This window comes from Nicotiana tabacum, chromosome 23 (genome assembly GCF_000715075.1).
Source record: "Nicotiana tabacum cultivar K326 chromosome 23, ASM71507v2, whole genome shotgun sequence".
Taxonomy (NCBI): Eukaryota; Viridiplantae; Streptophyta; class Magnoliopsida; order Solanales; family Solanaceae; genus Nicotiana; species Nicotiana tabacum.
In genome coordinates, this window is record NC_134102.1 from 109,699,704 (window position 1) to 109,721,048 (window position 21,345).

Here is a 21,345-nt window from a genome sequence, read left to right on the forward strand (position 1 = left end):
AGATAACACGTGTAAAAACAAATGCATCACTATGCCCATCTGTCAAAATGTGTGAGAAATCATGAATGATGTGATGCTGTACAGCATGAGGAAAATACATCTTTATGCATGTATATCATGTGTGCATGCCAATGCGATGCAACTCAGTGATAAAATCATAAACAGCCCCTCGAGCTTACCTCACAATCACTCGTAAATAGCCCCTCGAACACACCTCACAATCACTTGTAAACAGCCCCTCGGGCATACCTCACAATCACTCGTAAACAGCTTCTCGGGCATACCTCACAATCACTCATGCCTCCCAGTTACTCAGCACTCGGCACTCGACACTCGGCACTCGCACTCAGTAGGTACTTGCGCTCACTGGAGGTGTGTACAGACTCTGGAGGGGCTCCTACAGCCCAAGCACTATAATCTGCATGGGTAACTAACGTGCTGCACGGACAACTCACGTGCAATAATATCATATCAGAATCCGCACGGACAACTCACGTGCCATAATAAGCCATTAAGGCCTACTGCAGGCGAGCAACCCGGATCCATATAATAGTAATAATATATATAAAGCCAACATGGCCTGTTGCGGCATGTAGCCCGATCCCAAATATATCCTCACAATCAGGCCCTCGGCCTCCCTCAGTCATAAATCTCTATAGTCTCTCTCTCATGGGCTCACAATGTCATGAGAATAGCCCAAAAATGATGATATGATGTATCAATAAATAACAACAGAGACTGAGATATGATATGCAATGAAATGAATATGACTGAGTATGAATTTTCAATTTAAACAAATAATTCACAGCAATATGACCTTCGTGGGTTTCAATAATACTGGCACATAGCCTCAACATGATTTTTAATATGCTTTTCATCTCAATTTCTTTAACACATAAAACTGTATGGAAAATGCCAAGATTATTTAACTACAAAATTCCACAGAAACAATTATGTCACAATTTTTATAGTGTACGCCCACACGCCCGTCACCTAGCATATGTGTCACCTCCCAACGATTTACATAATACATATATTCAGGGTTCATACCCTCAGTTCCAAGATTAGAAGAGTTACTTACCTCGAACAAGACGAATCCAATGTCGAGCAAGCTAAACAATGCTCCAAAAATTCCATTCTGCGCGTAACAACTTCCGAACGGCTCAAATCTAGTCACAATTAATTTGATTCAGTCAACCCAAATTATAGGAATTTATTCCATATCAAAATACTAATTTTTCCACAAAATCTTAAATTACACTCAAAAATCGCTCGTGGGGCCCACGTCTTGGAACCCGATAAAAGTTACAAAATATGAATGTTCATTCAACCACGAGTCCAACCATATAAATTTTACTCAAATCCGACATCAACTCGACCATCAAATCTCCAAATTAAACCAAGAGGGTTTTCATAATATTTTAACTTAATGCACCAATTAAATGTTAAAAACAACCATGGATTCGGGTAATTTAACTAATATTGAGTTAAGTACACTTACCCCATTGTTTCTTCTGAAAATCTCCCAAAAATCGCCTCTTCCCGAGCTCCAATCCGTAAAAAATGCAAAATGGGACGAAGTCCCATTTTCAGAACTTAAACTCTCTGCCCAGTCATTTTGCTTTACGCGATCGCGAACATCCCCACGCGATCGTGAAGAATAGTTTTCCATTGCCCACACATTTTACCCTACGCAAACGCGAAATCACTCACGCGATCGCGGATCGCTGCCTCTCAAACCTACGCGAACGCGTTCAACCCCATGCGATCGCGTATAGCAATTGCCTCCCTTCATCTCCGATCAAATCCTTCTACGCGAACGTGACCTCATCCACGCGTTCGCGAAGCATGGCTTAATACACTTACGCGATCGCATTCCTTTCTCTGCGACCACATAGAACAAAAATACCACTACCCCAAATAAGCTTATGCGATCCCGTCCCAATCTTCGCGATCACGAGGAAGGTTTGGAACACCAGAAATCAGCTGCTACCAACAGTGCAAAAATGAAGGAAAAATAATCCGAATACCATACAAAACACCCCCGAGCCCCTCGGGACCTCAACCAAATATACCAACAAGTCTTAAAACATCATACGAACTTAGTTGAGTCTTCAAATCACATCCAACAACACTAAAAACACGAATCATTCCCCAATTCAAGCCAAATGAACTTTGAAATTTCAAGTTTGCACAAACAACGCCGAAACCTATCAAATCAGGTCCGATTGACCTCAAAATTTGCACACAAGTCATAAATGACATCATAGACCTATTAAAATTTTTAGAATCGGATTTCAACCCCGATATCAGAAGTTCAACTCCCCGGTCAAACTTTCCAAAAATTCAACTTTCGCCATTTCAAGCCTAATTCTGCTACGGACCTCCAAATAATTTTCCAGACACGCTCCTAAGTCCAAAATCACCATACGGAGCTATTGGAATCATCAGAATTAAATTCCGAGGTCGTTTACACATAAGTGAATGTCCGGTCAACTTTTCCACTTAAGTTTTCAATTATGAGACTAAGTATCTTATTTCACTCCGAAATCCTTCCTGGCCCGAACCAACTAACCCAATAAGTCATAAATTAATTGTAAGGCATAAATTGAGCAGAAAATGGGGAAAACGGGGCTGTGATACGCAAAATGACCGGTTGGGTCGTTACAAAATGGCAGAGTCTCATGCTGATAACGTGTTATAAAATAAAAACTGTAAAGTAAATAAATTGAAGACAAGTATGGAGAGAGACTGATATATTATTCGACTTCAAACTGATCTAATGGTGAACTGAAATCTCCTCTATTTTAGAAAAAAGGAAGCGACTGCGAGGCTTTTCGGGAAGCATCGGCGGGGTTTTTCTTGAGTTGCTTCTAAGCTGTCTGCATGAGCTGCTCGCAACCTACCTGTTTAATAAGAAGCTGTTGCAAATTATTTCATTGAGTTGCTTGCAACCTACCTGCATCAGCTGCTTGGAGATAAACTTCAATGGAGTACTAAATAGATTCAAGAAGATTATCTACAACGGATTAATAAATGGATATCCACAATAATATTTTCATAACAAAGCAAAGAAAAATTTGTGGATGTAGGTTCCTTTGTGTTTTTCTTCTAAGAACAATATCTTTAGAAAAATGCTTGTGAGAAAATAAGTATGTTGGTTGTTTGAAAATACTTTCTAAGGAAACCGTTAGCTATAAAAATTTCGTCAATTGCCATACTGAAATCAACAGTTGAATTCACATTATCGATTAATCTATTAAGCCATTTTACTAATAGTAGAATATTCTTCTTCTGGGCTAGGGCATCATTCATTTTACTTGGATTTCAATGTCATAGCTCCAGTTATGCAAATTCCCTTAACACTACTAAATTCCATTGTAGAGCCAACCTAAAGATGTAAAAGGGATGCAATGTATTTTTTTACTATAACCATGGTGTCCAAACCAGCTTGCGCGCATCTTGACTAAATAATTGCTAGCTGCTTTGTTTTCGGATTGTCTTAATTGGGTCCTCCATTATACACTTAAAAACAAACTTGCATTGGAAACTCAAGATATTAGCATACATTCCATGTGACCAGGGGGCGCATTTGCCATACGACATACGGGTACACATGAACCCAGTAACTTTTTCCTAGACAATGTATGTGTTAAATATTTTACTAAATATCTATAAATATTTAATTGTGAACCCAGTTATTACTATAAATTTACTTAAAGTTACCATACGAACCCATAAACTTCAAATCTTGAATCTCCCTCTCCATGCGACATTACATAAGCCAGCTTCCAGCATCTAAACAACAACATACCCAGTATAATCTCACATAGTGCGGTCTGGAGAGGATAGTGTGTATGCAGACCTTACCCATACCTTTGTGGAGGTAGAGTGGCTGTTTTCAATAGACTCTCAGCTCAGTCAAGCATAAGTACCACAATAATAACAAGAAATAAGATGGGACAACACCGAAAAATTATGTAAAAGCAGCATACACAACAAGATAGTAAGATGATCGGAATATAAAAAGAATTAAAAAAAAACGACAGGTATTCAAATAAGCCTACTACCAACCAAATGCGAGAGTACGTACTAACACTACCGGTATGAATAATCTAGATTACCTAACCTAATATCCTAATCTTCGACCTTCAAACCTTCCTATCACGGGTCATGTCCTCGGTCAGTTGTAACTGCGTCATGTCATGCATAATCACCTCACCCCAACTCTTCTTCAGCCTACCTAGCTCTACCTCTCCTAAGGCCCTCCAATGTCAACCTCGCACACCTCCTTACCGGAGCGTCTGTGCTTCTCCTCCTCGCATGTCCAAACCATTTAAGCCATGCTTCCCGCATCTTGTCCTCAATAGGGGGCCACACCTACCTTGTCCCGAATAACTTCATTCAGAATCCTATCTAATATGGTGTGCCCGCACATCCATCTCAACATACTCATCTCTGCTACGTTCATCTTCTAAACATGAGAGCTCTTGACTGGCCAACACTCAGCCCCATACAACATAGCCGGTCTGACCACCGCTCTATAAAACATACCTTTAAGTTTTGGTAATACCTTTTTGTCACACAAAACATCGGAAGCAAGTCTTCATTTCATCCATCACACCCCAATACGATGTGTGACAACTTCATCAATCTCCACATCCCCTGTATAATAGATCCAAGGTACTTAAAACTCCCCCTCCTAGGGATGAATTTTGAATCCAGCCTCACCTCCCCATCCACTCCCTGAGTGGCACCACTAAACTTACACTCCAAGTATTCTATCTTGGTTCTGCTCAGCTTGAAACCTTTAGACTCCAGGGTCTGTCTCCACACCTCTAACCTCGAGTTAATACCGTCTCGCGTCTCGTCAATCAAAATAATGCCGTCTGCAAATAACATGCACCGCGACACCTCCCCTTGGAAGTGGCGACTTAGTATGTCCATCGCCAGGGCAAACAAGAAAGGGCTGAGTACCGACCCCTGATGCAACCCCATCATGACCAAAAAATTATCTGAAACCCCTCCCACTGTCCTCACGCAGGTTTTCGCTCCCTCATACATGTCTTTAATCACCCTAGTGTAGGCAACAGGTACCCCTCTAGCCTCCAAACATCTCCACAAAACATACCTCAGGACTTTATCGTAAGCCTTTTCTAAATCGATGAACACCATATGCAAGTCTCTCTTCATCTCCCTATATTGTTCCATCAATCTCCTAACAATGTGAATGGCTTCCGTAGTCGAACGTCCCGGCATAAACCCAAATTGGTTCTCGGAAACAGACACCCTTCTCGTCACCCTTAGCTCCACCACCCTCTTCCACACCTTCATAGTATGACTAAGCAGCTTAATACCCCGATAGTTGTTGCAATTTTGGATATCACCCTTATTCTTGTACACAGAAACCATCGTGCTCCATCTCCACTCTTCGAGCATCTTTTCTTCCTAAAAATGACATTAAATAACTTAGTAAGCCACTCCAAGCCCGCCCTGCCCACACTCTTCCAAAACTCCACCGGGATTTCACCTGGTCCAGTCGCTTTTCCCCTTCTCATCTTACGCCTAGCCCCCACAACCTCCTCAACTCTAATCCACCTGCAATACCCAAAGTCGCAACGACTCTCAGAGGATCCCAAATCACCCAGAACAATGTCTTTGTTCCCATCCTCGTTCAAGGGCGTATCTATGTTAGCAAATGTGGGGCACATGCACCCATCCTCTTGCCAAGTAAAAGCAGATTTTATATACAAATTTTCAATGGTTTAGCCATAGAGAGTAGATGGCACCCATGCTCAAATTTTGGCATTGGTGCCTCCGGTCGAGACCCTATGGACACACATTAATATAATACTACGTATTTAGTTGTACCTCGCAGATCTTTTTTTGTTTTAGTTCTATTTTTTTTCCTTCTTATCATTTTTTTCTTTTTTATCTCCTTCTCCAAGTTTTCATGGTAAACAACAATTTAAGGAGTCAGAAATTAAACTACTTATTACTTGCATTGAGATTTCTCTTATCTTGATCCACTATAAATTAGTTTTATTATAAATAATTTATGTGACAATAAGATCTAAGTCCATGATGAGACTTGATTTAAATATTTTTATCCAAAATTATTGCATAAACATATTTGAATTTCATGCAAATTATTTAAAAAAATTCAAAATTTATAGGATAAAATATACTTTTCTTTTTATGGATAAGCAAGTCACATATAAAGAACTTGTCATATGCTCTAATAAGAGCTTTTTGATAATTTCATTTTCTTTTAGCTATAAAATTTGCAAAGTTTCAATTTTTACAGTATTAAATTTTCATTAGTATTCTACTTTTCCTTTTTATTTTGAATTATATGCTAAAGCCTGAACATGTTTTAAGATAAACATTTTGCAATGATTGTTGGATTATAATTAATAATATTAATGAAAAACACAGATTTAGAATAGTAAGACTATAGCTTATCTCGTTGAATAATGTGCAAAATTATTAATATGTCATAAAACACTAAAAAAAATATACATCACTTAATATTATGACAAGTATCATGGTGAACCCATGGTCTTAAAATCCTGGATCTGCCTCTCTGTCCTCGTTTAAGAGACTATGGAAATAAGTCTGCCATCTCCGACGGATATGCGCCTCATCCAACAAAACTCTACGTTCTTTGTCCTTGATTCACTTCACTTGGTCCAAGTCACGGGCCTTTCTCTCTCTCATCTTGGCTAGCCTAAACAACCTCTTGTCTCCGCCTTTACCCTCAAGTTTTTCATATAAACGACTAAATGCTGCAGTCTTAGCCGCCGTAACCGTTAACTTTGCCTCCTTCCTAGCCAGCTTCCAACATCTTTTTTTTTTCAAAATCACCAAGAACCTTAAATGAATAAAAGCTAAAAGCAACCACGCGAATGAATCAAAGGACAGAGCAGAACGATCCACAAAGTGGCTTCTATTTAAAATGTAGACTTTAAAGCACAGAGTAATTGAACAAAACAGTGAAGAGACCTGCCACCCTTATCGCTTCTATAGCCACCCTTATCTCTCCTATAGCCACCCTTATTTCTCCTATAACCACCTTTATCGCTCCGCCCAGACAATATCCCAACATACATAACAACAGTGAAATGCCACCCTTATACCCACATAATATCAACAGTGAAATGTCACCCTTATATCCTCAAAATAATAACTTAAATAACACAACAATTTACACGGAATATTATCACGGCAACATAACAAAATCAATTCATATCACAATTTGCCCAATGGCCACAACCAATTTCAAAGATATAACAAAATCAATTAATTTCACAACAAATAGCCCAATGCGCCACACAATGTGTATAACACCTCAAAATAACGACAGAGATGAAAAATACGGAGTATAGGGAAACACCTTCATTAATCCAAATTATTGATAATTATATAACGCCTCGGTTTAAACTTATTTCATTAATTATTTGCAGATGAAAATTCCATAATATAATTTTTTCCAGAAAATATCAAATCACCAAACTCACGGAATTTATATAAATATTCAAGTAACAATCACATCAAATTGTCATATAAAAATAAATTCAACAAATAAGTATTGAGGCATGGCAAATAGATGATTTAATAAATGCCAATAATTATCCAATTTACTACTCAATAATGCCTAAAACTTTAAACCAATAAAATTTGCATATATAAGCCCGAGTACGTATTCGTCACCTCGCGTACACAGCTTTTTACATTTCAAAAATGGCACACAAGACTCGATGCCTAAGAGGTAATTCCCCCACTCAAGGTTAGGCAAGATACTTACTTTTTTTTTTGAAGTTAGGCCGATATTCCAAAATTGCCTTCTTGCTTGAATTGACCTCCGGACTGCCCAAATCTATCCAAATTAATTCAATTCAGTTAATACTAATTATAGGAATTAATTCCATATGAAAATACTAATTTTCCAACAAAATCCGAAACTTAACTCAAAAATTACCCGTGGGGCCCACGTCTCGGAATCCGACAAAACTCACAAAATCCGACAACCCATTCAATTACGAGTCTACCCATACCAATTTTATCAAATTCCGATAACAACTCGGCCTCCAAATCTTAAATTTTCGTTTTTGAAAGAATTTGCAAAAATCCCAATTTCTTCCATTTAAATCCGAATTAAATGATGAATATAACCATGGATTTATGAAATATAATCACTTTTGGATATAGGACACTTACCCAAGTTGAAGTCTTAAAAAAATCCACAAAATCGCCCAAGAACCGTGCTCCAAAAATCCAAAACGAAATGAAGGAAATTATCATTTTTGGTCCTTAAGCTTCTGCCCAAAAAATACTATTCTGGTCGCTAAACGTCCAATTCTGTCGCTAAAAGTGTCAAAACTGTTTACACCAGCAGTTTTGTTTTCACTAAAAAGGCCATAACTCCATCATACGAACTCGGAATTCGATGATTGTTGTTCCTATGAGTCACAAATAATAATACGAACCTATTCGTTCAATCGAAACTCAATTCGGAGCTCATTTGTTCAATGTGATGCCAATTTTGCTCGTTAAACAATTAACTCATGTTTCGCGCTAAAAACTCAACCGCGACTTGATGGAATTAGACCAAACTTTCCAGATCACTCCTACAATTTATTATCAAAATCCTCGAAGTCTTGAAATCAAATTTCAATCTCTAGAACTAAAAATGGACCGTTGGATCATTACATGCTTATGTTGAAAACATCAAACTCATCCCCGACAGTATGTAGTATATCAACCATAACTTCTTGTACTCAACTCCAACTGCCAAATAGTTTAAATTTCTAAAAACTAGATACAAAGGGCTACAACTTTCATGTTTCACTCATCGCCAAACTCCTTATAGATTGCGAGATATAAGCTCCCAAAGTCAGCCCTGCGCAACAGAAATTTCTTGCGATGCACACTACTGTAGCCAAAATCTGCAGTACCAGCTTCAGTCGATTGATCATAATATTTTGTATAAATATCCGAATGATGAATGGTTTATTATTCTGAAAACTAGAATCAAAGAGCTACAACTTTCATGTTTTGATAATATCCAGATTCCTTATATATTTCGAGATATAAACTTTCAAAGTCAGCTCTGCGCATCAGAAATTTCGCACATTGCTGTAAAAAAAATCAGAAGTTAAAATTTATCCGAAACCACTCTGAAACTCACCTGAGGCCCTCGAGACCTCAACCCAATACACCAACAAGTCCTAAAATTTTCTGCTCATTTGGTTTTATGTTGTCTAATGGCCTGGAATTCCCACAATGAGTTTTTTTTTGCTACACGAAAGAAAGCTATCTTAATGTAACTATAAAGGATGCAATTCAAACAACCTGCAACTGCTCTGTTTTCTGCAATTCAATCACAAGAAAGACAAAACCTTCATTGGAAGTTCAAGATATTTAGTCGAACACATTTTATGCAACTTTTTATCATAATCAGGTTATGAGCTTATATTTCTTCCCAATCAGCAAGAAACTAAGACAAATCAACGCTTAAATACCTATGAATCAAATGATGAAGGAGACAGAATAGCAAAGGGCCGTTTCTATTTGAGAAGTAGACTTTCAACCATATCATACAACAACAAAAAACCAAGTGTAACCACCAAGAACCTGAAATGAATAAAAAGCATAAAGCAACTATGCGAATGAATCAAACGACAGAGCAGAACGATCCGCAAAGTCGCTTATATTTAAAATTAAAATGTAGACTTTAAAGCACAGAGTAATTGAACAAAACAGTGAAGAGACTAAAGCGGAAGAAGAGAGATGACTCCCACATCATAAAAGAAAGAGTAAGCCCAAACTTCTTGTTGATATAAAAGGTTACTTAAGCAAAGTGCAAAACTCACGCAGCCATGCATTGAGCACAAAGCGAACTATTCTTTCGCCTTTTACTAAAGAATACCGTGTGCGCGCTGCATTTAGTGGCATACGCCTATTTTTGGAGGGGTTCTCGAATTGAGTATCCCTACAATTCCAGTTTAATCAACTATAACAATAACGATCTAGTAAAATCCTACAAGTGGGTTCCGGGGAGGGTAGTGTGAAACTACCTCGAGGGGTAGAGAGGCTGTTTTCGATAGACCTTCGATTACGCCCGGCACTATGAACCAGTAAATAGATGGAAAACAAAAATAACCCGGCACTATGAACCATTCAAGTTTTAATCATTGATCTTAATAGGGATATAAGTGGAATTAACTGGTAGACTTTGTGGGTTTTCTATGTTAAACTTTCTGAATGAACATGATAATTTATTATTGCAAAGTTGGGAGTAACTTTCACTTATTTATCTTCTGAAACGAGTACTCAACACCTGAAAGATGACATTCTATTTAGGGAGTTCTTCCCTTGACAATAATATGAGCTACTGATACGAATAAGTTTGAACAGAAAAATAAAAACCGAGTAAGTAACAGATTATCCATTGAAATGCACATTATATTCCCGAATCAGTCTGATAGTTGATTATATCACACTTTCTTCATCGTTAAGAGGTTTTGAGATTATGAAGTTTAGTGACTTTTGCAGTAATCATATGTTTTTTCATAATCTTAGGTTGTATGTATAAAACACCTTTAATCCAGCACAGTACCGGTAACTTGACTTCGTCATTGAAGATGAATCACAACAGGGTATCAAATGGGCGAGTTGGGCTGATTTTGGGCGGGTCAAAATAGAATAAGTAGAGGCATACATAGGATTTTTTCATAAGCGGGGCCACCATTTAAAACCGTGAACAAATAAGCAAATCTTTTAAAAAAGAACACAATTTGAATCGTATTAATAAAACACAACTCAAGTATATTACTACAACTTTTCTCGATAAGTTTTTATTGTTTGAAATGCATTCAAAACAAGCTCATTAGAAATAACACTAAATAATTTTTTCTACATAAGGCATCAAACATTCAATTAAAACTCATTATTCATTTGATTTCACAAATTATTTTTAATAAATTTTATCGTCGAGATTAAAGATGAACAGAAAGAAAAAAAAAAAAGCCGAACTACTTATGGAAGCAACATCATTCTTCTATATTCAAATAAAAATGTCAACGTTTTGTTAAGAATTAAGAACTAAAAGGTCAATAGTTCAAACCCATCTTGTGTTTCCTATTTGTAGATTAAGAAAAAAAAATTAAAATAAAAATTGATGTTGTGTAGCTTTGAACTCGCGACTTCATAAATAAAGTAGTGTCATTTACTTTATTTATTCTAGTTTTTGTTTCGACATTTCAATCACATATAAATATTTAGTAACATTTCCCGACGAAGCGGTGTCATCGCCTAAGGTAGATCCACCCATGCAGAAGAGGCAAAACTACCATATTAAGCCATGTGGCATAATCATAAGATGACAAGTGTAGATGTGTAGGACAAATTAAGCTCCAATAAAGTTGGAGTTTTAAAAATATTTTAAAATAAAAAATGGAAAAAAAACTATCAATTCAAATTGGGGAGTAGTTTCAAGTTGGAGTTTTAAAATAATTTTGAAATAAAAAAACGAAAATTAAAAAAATTAAATATTATCAATTCAAATTGGGGAGTAGTTTCTTCCTAATTCAAATTGTAATAATTAGTTACTCTTTTTGGATTTGAATTTAAACGTACTTAACTTTTTTTTCCTACGAAAACAATAATTGTTATATATTGAAAATTACAAAGTATATATTTAATTAAAAAATCTGCTCCTCACTCTCTTTGAGAGAGTGAAATGCACACTGCCACATAAGCCTTTAGTTTGGAAATAATTCGACTCTAAAATAGTTTAAGGAGATAATAGGACCCCGTAATGGAAAGGTGTGTAGTTGGAAATATGATCATAGTTCCGGGGGAGGGGGTGTACTTATGCATTTTTCCCTTTTTCTTTTGTTATGGTCATATATAACATATCAAATAAAAAAAGAAATTATTTTAAAGATATTTTAGCAAAGTTATTCATGCATCAATTTGGGCTAATAATCAACCCAATTTTAGATTGACTGAGATGGACAAATGGGCGGGTCAATGACCAGCCCAACCTTGGACGAGTTGAAGGGATCAAATGGGTTTGGGCTCAGATTGTCACCCCTAGTCACATGATTTGTTCATATTATAGAGAAAATTTGATTTGCTGAAAGTATGACATTTTACGAAAAAATGCTACATATGGGGAGCTGAGAAGAGAAAAGATAGTCAATTTTAAGATGGCTAGAGTTTTAATACTTTTCTTGTATTTGTTTAACAGTAGCAAAGTAGTCAGAAGCAATAAGAGTTAAAATAGCCTTTTCGTGTGCAATGTTAAGTAGTACTACTATAATAGTACAATTTTACAAAAGTTTTCTTTTAAAGTTAACTTCTACCTATAAACAAAAACCAGAATAATCTCCTCTAATTTCATTCGGCCCGTTTTCATATCTTGGTGTGTTATATTAAATTGAAGGGGAGAAAGGAAAGCAAGGAGTTTATATATTGTACATAAAATTATTAGTATATGGATAGGGCATCTTAATTATACATAAAATAAACAACATTCAGTAGCAATAGTTATTTCAGAGAAAATATTAGGGGAAAGCTCAAGTAATAAGATGTCCCTCATCGGCTGGCAAAAAGAAAAACAAGGAGTTGGAGGGGTATAGAACCATGGCAAGGAGCTACGCTGAAACATACTTACCTGGACGGGGTCAATGGGCAATCAATAAGACCCATGGCCTAGGTTGGTGACCTCTATTGCACTTTGGAGACCTCTATTGCACTTTGGAGGGGTGCTCGTCTAAGGTCGACCCAAGTGGTTGACTCTACGTCATAATTTGTGGTAGTGGGGGCCTGTGTTCGCGCGGCCCTTACCCAATTCTACACGTAAAATTTTCTTCTCAATGGGTTATATATTGTCTAATGGCCCAGAAGTCCCGTAATGAGGTTTTTTTCTACACGATTTTATTGATCAGTCTGTAAAGCATTCTCATACCATTCAGAAGCAATTCAAACACACTGAATATCAATGTAAAGCCATCTTATTATAACTATAAAAGGTGAAATTCAAACAACCTGCTGCTGCTCTGTTTTCTGCAATTTCAAACACTAGAAATACAAAACCTCATTATAGGTTCAAAAAATTTAGTCCAACACATTCTATGCAACATTTCATCATCAGGAGCATCTATTTCTTCCCAATCAGCAAGTAACTGAAACAATTCAACGCTTAAATACTATGCAAATTAATCAAACGACGAAGTAGACAGAATAGCAAAGCCGCTTCTATTTGAGATGTAGAATTTCAAACATAGCAAAGTTCAGTAAGGCAGAAAACAAGAAGCGTGCAGACTCCCACATCGAAACAAAAAGAGTAAACACAAACTTCTTGTCACATATAAAATGTTAGCACAAGTGGTGCCAAAAACTCACGCAGCCACGCAGTGAGCACAAAGCGAACTATTCTTTCGCCTTTTACTAAAGAATACCGTGTGTGCGCTGCATTTAGTGGCATACGCCTATTTTTGGAGGGGTTCTCTTTACTGAGTTTCCCCTACAAATTTAGTTTCAATCTTTCAGGGTTATATTCAAAAGTGACATGAAAAGTTAATTTAGGTTTTCATGGTATTTATTTTGTGTTAATTAAACAACTGTTATTACCAAGTAAAACTCTTAAAGGAAAAAAAGATAAAAGAAACTTGGACATAGAGCACAAGCACAGTCGAAAACCAAAACAGAGCATCCTCATCATCTAGACTAGCAATAAATCTTTTGAGGATAGAAATTCAATTCTCTAAGTCTGGCAGCTGAATGGTAATTTTGTGAATGAAAATGAAGATTTGTTACTGCAGTTGGAAGTAACTCATTTATCAAATTGAATTTTATTTTCCGGAAAAGAGATATGCAACAATTTGAAATAGAAAGGTTGTGTAGGGAGTTCTTTCCGTGACCAATCTGATGGTTAAGCTTGATCGTTATGTTCTAATAATTGTGAACAGAGATAAAGCCCTCCTAAGTAGTGATTACCTAGCTAAGATGTACATCATCTTCCCCTAATCCGTCTGTAAGTGTGTTTATGTGTTTATGGTTCGGTTTAGATAGATTTTTTCCCTTTAAAAAATCAAACCAATTCAAATACATTTCACCGATTATATTTTAGCGTAATACTACCAATCAAATTACTCTTTAAGAAAGTTATTATTTACCAAGATATCTTGATGATAATAGAATTAAAAAGTGACGAATAATTTAAGGATTCAATCAGAGATAAGTTATTTTTAACATGATACGTATTCTTGGATATAAACCAGCATTATCAAGATGAACTGTCTTGATTACATAATCAAAATATTATGCTCTTAATTGAGAAAAGCAATTTCAAATGCCAAATTGTAGATTGACTATAAACATACATGTAATCATCTTATATATGCATCTATAAGTGGTTCACATGATAGGTGAATGTGCCCACATTCACCTTTTATATCTTCCAGAATTCAAGGGACTGTCCTAACTTTAGCTGGTATAATCAATTTATTATGAGAACAAGCAACACAAGAGAATTTTTAAAGAATCTTCTAGTTCTTCAATATATGCTTATCATAATTCTCAATTAGCTCATCATACTTATATCGGATAGCAATATCGGTTATACTGACTAATAACTTATTTGCACATATGCTATCTTTCAGTAAACTTCTGGTTTAGTATGGCATAAACTTTTGCATCAGTAAACTTCTGATTTACTGTGGCTACTTTTGTATTAGTAAATTTCTAGTTTACTGTAGCTACTTTTGCCTCAGTAAAACTTCTAATTTACTATGACTGCTTTTGCATTAGTAAACTTCTGATTTACTGTGACACGTAATGTAGTACAAATTGAAGAATAAAGTGGGTAACTTCTCACATACATATTATTTTACCCCCTATGATTGTGGAAATATGAAGATGTTCAATCTTCCAATCATTTGTAGTCTCAGTATGATAGTCATTTGTATTAGTAAACTTCGGGTTTACTACACCATATGTTTTGACCACAATCATATAATATGAATGACATATTTGTATATAAACTCTTCGAGAGCCTTCGTTTATTATCCACAATTTAATATTATTCAGACACTACTCGTGTCATATGTCTTCTAAACAAATAGCTAGCTTTTCAGGACTTTTTGATATATTTTGTACTATCCAATATTGTTCAAACACTTCTGGTATCATGAGGGAAAATCATAATCAAATGAACAATATAAAGATAATTCTAAATATATAAATGACAAAAATTAAGAATTTCAGCATTTTTACCGCCAACTTTGTGGCAGATGTCTCCTTCATGGAGAAATGCTATTATCATCTGAACGGGGAAATCAATAGCAACTAACCATAATATACTAATATGGTTATAGTAGAAAGCATTCTATAAGAATCCTTTTGCCTTAGATGATACTTAATAAAATTATCCAAGATGTTTTACGTACAATAGGTACGTGTGGCAATGATCATTATGCCACAAAAATAAGATTTATATCATCTGTTATTCTACCTCTTCAGGAGGTGAGTTGTGGTATTTCTTCATTCACTCCAGGGAATAAAAATGTGCTTCAAAAATAACTTTGAATAGCTCATTATTTTGTGTAAGCACAAGAAACCACCGCTCATAATATTTTCCTGCTTCAGGAAGAAATTTCAATTGTTTTACTACTTCAGAAGCAAATTTAAAATATAAAATATTAAATATATATTCTCTCAATCATATTACCTCTTCTAGAGTTGAGTTGTAATACATTCATATAAAGAGTGTGTTCATATTTACAAACATGGAACATAATTTTTTGAACGTGCATTAATCATATAAAATTGTGATGGCTTCAAAACTTTTTTAATATATTTGCTACTTCAGGAGCAAATCGAGGTATGCTTGTAATATGCAGAATTTTTTTTCTCTCTTAGTTATCTTTATTGTAATCATAGCAAGCCTAAATTATCACTTCTGGTAGTTATAGGCATATACCACTTCTAGTAGTTATAGGCATATACCACTTCTAGTGGTTAACAAAATTTAGTTACAATGAGATATACGAAACATAGTCATTTTTGGTGGTTGTATATTTCTTGCAACCTCTGCTGGAGTTTAAGTGGATCTAATAATGTTATCCACATTGTAATCCTTTTTAAAGATAATTAGGACGAAAACAAATATATACGTAGCACATAACCAAGCAAGTGATGATAAAGATATTAAATCAAATATAAGCAAAAAGCTCAAATTAATTTACACAAGTTTGGCCACTCCAAACGTAAGTGATATCTACATTACTACTGTCAAGAAGAAAAGCTCACCACTTCAAGGATATAATATGCCTTACGATACTTGGAATGAACAAGATCTAACCACGAACATAAGAGTGTCACCTTACATCGGAGGTGGACATTGAAATAGAAATTAAATTCGAAGTAAGTGCTCAAAAGGCAGAGTCTCATGCTGATAACGTGTTATAAAATAAAAACCGTAAAGTAAATAAGCCGAAGGCAAGTATAGAGAGAGACTAATATATTATTCGACTTCAAACTGATCTAATAGTGAACTGAAATCTACTCTATTTTTAGAAGAAAAGAAGCAGCTGCGAGGCTTTTCAGGAAGCATATGCGGGGCTTTTTTTGAGCTGCTTATAAGTTGTCTGCATGAGTTGCTCGCAACCAGCATGTTTAATAAGAAGTTACTGCAAATTATTTCATTTAGTTTCTTGCAACCTGCCTGCATTAGCTGCTTGGAAATAAACTTCAATGGAGTACTAAGAAAGATTATCTACAGCGGATTAATACATGAATATCCACAATAATATTTTCATAACAAAACAACAAAAATTATGTGGATGTAGGAATCATCTTTCCTTTGTGTTTTTCTTCTGAGAACAATATCTTTAGAAAAATGCTTGTGAGAAAATAAGTATGTTGGTTGTTTGAAAATACTTTCGAAGGAAACCAGTAGCTATAAAAATTTCGTCAATTGCCATACTGAAATCAACAGTTGAATTCACATTATCGATTAATCTATTGAGCCATTTTACTAATAGTAGAATATTCTTCTTCTGGGCTGGGGCATCATTCATTTTACTTGGATTTCAAGGTCATAGCTCCAGTTATACAAGTTCCCTTAACACTACTCAATTCCATTGTTGAGCCAACCTAAAGATGGTAAAAGGGATGCAATGTATTTTTTTCTATAACCATGGTGTCCAAACTAGTTTGAGCATCTTGACTAAATAATTGTCAGCTGCTTTGTTTTCGGATTATCTCAATTGGGTCCTCCATTATACACTTAAAAACAAACCTGCATTGGAAACTCAAGATATTAGCATAAATTTGTTACACCCTGTGCGTCCCAAGGTGACGTAATGAATATGATACAGAATATTCTTCTTCTTGGCTGGGGCACCATTCATTTTACTTGGATTTTAAGGTCATAACTCCAGTTATACAAGTTCCCTTAACACTACTCAATTCCATTGTTGAGCCAACCTAAAGATGGTAAAAGGGATGCAATGTATTTTTTTCTATAACCATGGTATCCAAACCAGTTTGAGCATCTTGACTAAATAATTTCTAGCTGATTTGTTTTCGAATTGTCTTAATTGGGTCCTCCATTATACGCTTAAAAACAAACCTGCATTGGAAACTCAAGATATTAGCATACATTTGTTACACCATGTGCGTCCCAAGGCGACGTAATAAATATGAAACTTGTTTATCATAATTTAAATGAGTTTAAAGTCATAATATATCTATATATGATGTTTAGATAGAAAATATAAAGTTTGGGAAAAATCGAATTAAAGTTGCGGAAAAACCAACTAAGGATTTGCCTTGTAATGGAGCTTTTTGAGCAATAAATTTCGTGTGATATATGAGATCTTTTTGGGACATATTATATACCAAATTGAAGATCTACGAGTCTATTTTAAAGCTCATTAAATCGTTCATCGATACGATATAGGAGTAGAGAGATATCTGTATTTTTGCGAGACTGTGCAAGCAGCTCGGTTGGGACCGACTTGAGATGGCCACCGGCCCTACGTCTTTTAAAAGATGTTTCAGCCTCATTTTGGGTCATTTCTCACCTAAATTTCATCCAAAAGCTCTCCAAAACCCTCCCTAACATATTCCAAGATACCAAGATCGAAACTCAAGGGAAATCAACTCAAATCAACATCAAAGATCTTAAAGACTACAAGAGAATGCTTCTATGATATTGTGGTGTGATTGAGGGCTATTGTGAGCTAAGTTGAGATACAGTTTCGAGTTGTAGCTGCTGTCTAAGGTTAATCTTGTGTTGGTTGTGTTTTTTGAGTGAAAAACCATAAGATAGCACTTGAAAGAATATGGGATATGGTTGTCTTTTTGGTTGGACTGTTTTGTGGCTAAATATATGGTTTGTGGTGGCTGGAAATTGTGAGAAATAATTTGATAATGTTGTGGCTGCTGTTGTTAAGTTTTTTCTAGGAGTTAATTAAGTTGATTGAAGAAGAAAAGATGAAAAACAAGTAATTGGCGATAAACATTAAGGTGCTAGATGTATGGGGCTGTTTTGGAAGACATTTTGTGGATGTTTTGAACTAGAAATAATATAGTACATATAAGTATGATGTTATAAAGGTTGTAAATTAATTTAAGGAATAAGAGTTGGATTCAATTTATATCTTGTTATGAGTAAAAACGAGCTTGCCGCTCAATATGATTATTAAGATAATCAGAGAAACTCATATTGGATTATATTGTTGTTCTTGTTATTGTTGGTTATAGTTGTTGTTGGGTTGTTGATGACCCTTAGTGGTCTTTGCGATGTATTAAAAATAGGGGAGTTTCTGCCCGATTTTTCTTAAGCCATACGGCTAGCCAAATACGATGGTACGACATTATATGTTAACGGCAATATCATTTCACTTGTTGTAGATGCAAGAAGTTGTGTTAAGCTTGGTTGAGTAATAAGTAAGAGATAATACATGTATGTTAAGGCTATCCTTTCTTTCCTTTTGGCATGATCCATATGATACAACGAAAAGAGCAAGCACGCCACTTTCACGAATGATTCTATTCCTAGAAGTACTACAGTTACCTATGTTCTTGATTCCCCATATGTCCTACTATCATATCGTATGTTCATGGGTCTCATGACATTCCAAGAGATCTTATTAACTTATTTCATTATGCACTGCATTCATTTATACATGTATATTGACCCATGACCAGATGGCGTTATATACGCGTATAGTATATGTATATGGGGTATGGGAAAAGGTTATGGCGTTATATACGCACCACCACCTGATCAGCTAGTATACATTTATGATTTCGCCCACAGAGGCTGAGATGATATGATAGGATGCCCTCAGGGGTTTGATGATGTTTTATACACATATACCTATGCATGATATGACATTTATACACATACGCATGACATTATAAATATTTTCATGATTCACAGAGTTATTCAGACTTAGAGGTTGAGTTCTTTACTCTATGTTTCTTTCATGCCTTTTATATATTGATTTTTATACCTTATATACTCGGTACATTATTCGTCCTGACGCCTCTATTGCCTGGGGGCCTGTGTTTCATGCCCACAGGTGCCGCCGGTAGACAGGCTGACGTTCCCCCTCCTTAGGATCCTAGCTCAGTGAGAGTTGGTGTGCTCCATTCAATCCAGAGCTGCTATTATGTTTTCGTACGATACTTTTGTATACATATAAGGGTATGACGGGGTCCAATCCCATCCTTTATATAGTTTTACACTCTATTAGAGGTCTGTAGACAGTCATCTATAGTTGGATAGTATGTGGCCTTGTCGGCTCGCCCTACTGTATTTCGCATGTATATGTATATATGTCTTTCGAGTATGTCTCCTCACGTAAGTTATTCACATGATTCAGCAGTTTAGGGGCAGATGTTATGCATGACCTACACTTATTTCATGTTTATATCTTAGACGTATGCTTAAGGGTGTTCGGTAGGTAGAACTCGGGCACTCATCAAAGTCCATTAGTTTGGGTCGTGACAATAGTGGTATTAGAGCAGTTCCATCCTAGGGTTGTCTGTAGACTGTGTCTAGTAGAGTCTTGTTTATGAGTGTGTTGTGCACCACACTTATAAATAGGAGGCTGCGAGACATATAGGATGTTACCCTCCCTTCTTATCTTAGATCGTGCGATATAAGAATTCATTTTCCTAAAGTTATGTTATGTTTTCAGCGATGCCCAAGAAGGCTACAACTGCCCAGAAGGGCAAGTCCGTGGATGATGAGACTACAAGCCAAGCGCCACCAGTTACCAGGGCTCGGGGAGAGTCACATACTGAGAATCCATCTCAGACTTCACATACCCTACCTTCTCCGGAAGAGATCCGAGGGGCACCAGCTCCAGTGCCAACCCCAGTACCCCCAGTTCCTCAGCCAGAGGCACAGGGTCCAGAGATGAGAGATGTTATTCAGCTATTAACTCGACTAGTGGCCGCACATGCTCGACGCCAGGAGGTAGGTATCGGTCATGCAGATAGGGCCATCAATGCGAGGGTTCACGATATCATTAATTTGGACCCTCCCATATTCACTGGAGCAGATCCAAATGAGGACCTTCAGGTATTTATTGATAGGTTGCAGAGAACTTTGAGGGTAATGAAGGCCACTACAACTGAGTCAGTTGAGCTAGCTTAATTGGTACGAGTCTTGGGAGTTGTCCAAAGGTGAGAATGCCCCTCCAGCAGTATGACAAGAGCTTACAGAGGCTTTTATTCATCATTATTTGCCACCAGAGCTTAGACATGCCAGAGTTGATAGGTTCTTGACCCTTCGGCAGGGTAATATGAGTGTTCGGGAGTACAACCTTCAGTTAGATTCTTTTGCTAGGTATACTCCCACTATTGTAGCTAAGATGGAGAATCGGGTTCACCGGTTCGTGATGGGGTTGGAGGTGCACTTGCTTAATGACTGTATGTCGGTCTCACTTCAGCCAGGCATAGATATTTCTCGTATTCAGGCATACGCTCAAGGTGTAGAGGAGCGTAAGTAGCAGAGGGCCGATTGTGAGAATGATAGGGGCCAGATTAGGAGAGCGAGATCTTCAGGTCCTTCTAGTGAGTTTCGAGGTGGTCAGTGATAGTAGTACCCGAGGTATCCAGCCCAACCATCGGCTAATGCACCCCCTCAGTTTACCGGTAGGAGATTGGATAGTTCTACATATTCAGGGCCTAGTCAGAGTTTCAGGGCCTCTAGTTCTCAGTATAGGGGTGAGTTAAGTCAGATGAGGCCACCCTTGCCACAATGTGCTCAGTGTGGTAAGCAGCATGCCAGGTAGTCCCTTGTAGGTTTGAGTG

General features: G+C 36.6%; 2 non-coding genes and 1 pseudogene across 2 annotated transcripts; all 3 read left to right on the forward strand.

The window, feature by feature from the left end:
* The first annotated feature begins 9,877 nt into the window (after positions 1 to 9,877).
* Positions 9,878 to 9,994, forward strand: LOC142177697 (U5 spliceosomal RNA). Its single transcript, XR_012706264.1, has one exon. It is a non-coding gene; the product is annotated as a U5 spliceosomal RNA (small nuclear RNA).
* A 2,680-nt stretch (positions 9,995 to 12,674) lies between these two features.
* Positions 12,675 to 12,855, forward strand: LOC142177911 (U1 spliceosomal RNA; annotated as a pseudogene).
* A 560-nt stretch (positions 12,856 to 13,415) lies between these two features.
* LOC142177686 (U5 spliceosomal RNA) lies at positions 13,416 to 13,531 on the forward strand. The gene has a single exon (XR_012706254.1). It is a non-coding gene; the product is annotated as a U5 spliceosomal RNA (small nuclear RNA).
* The last annotated feature ends 7,814 nt before the right edge of the window (positions 13,532 to 21,345 follow it).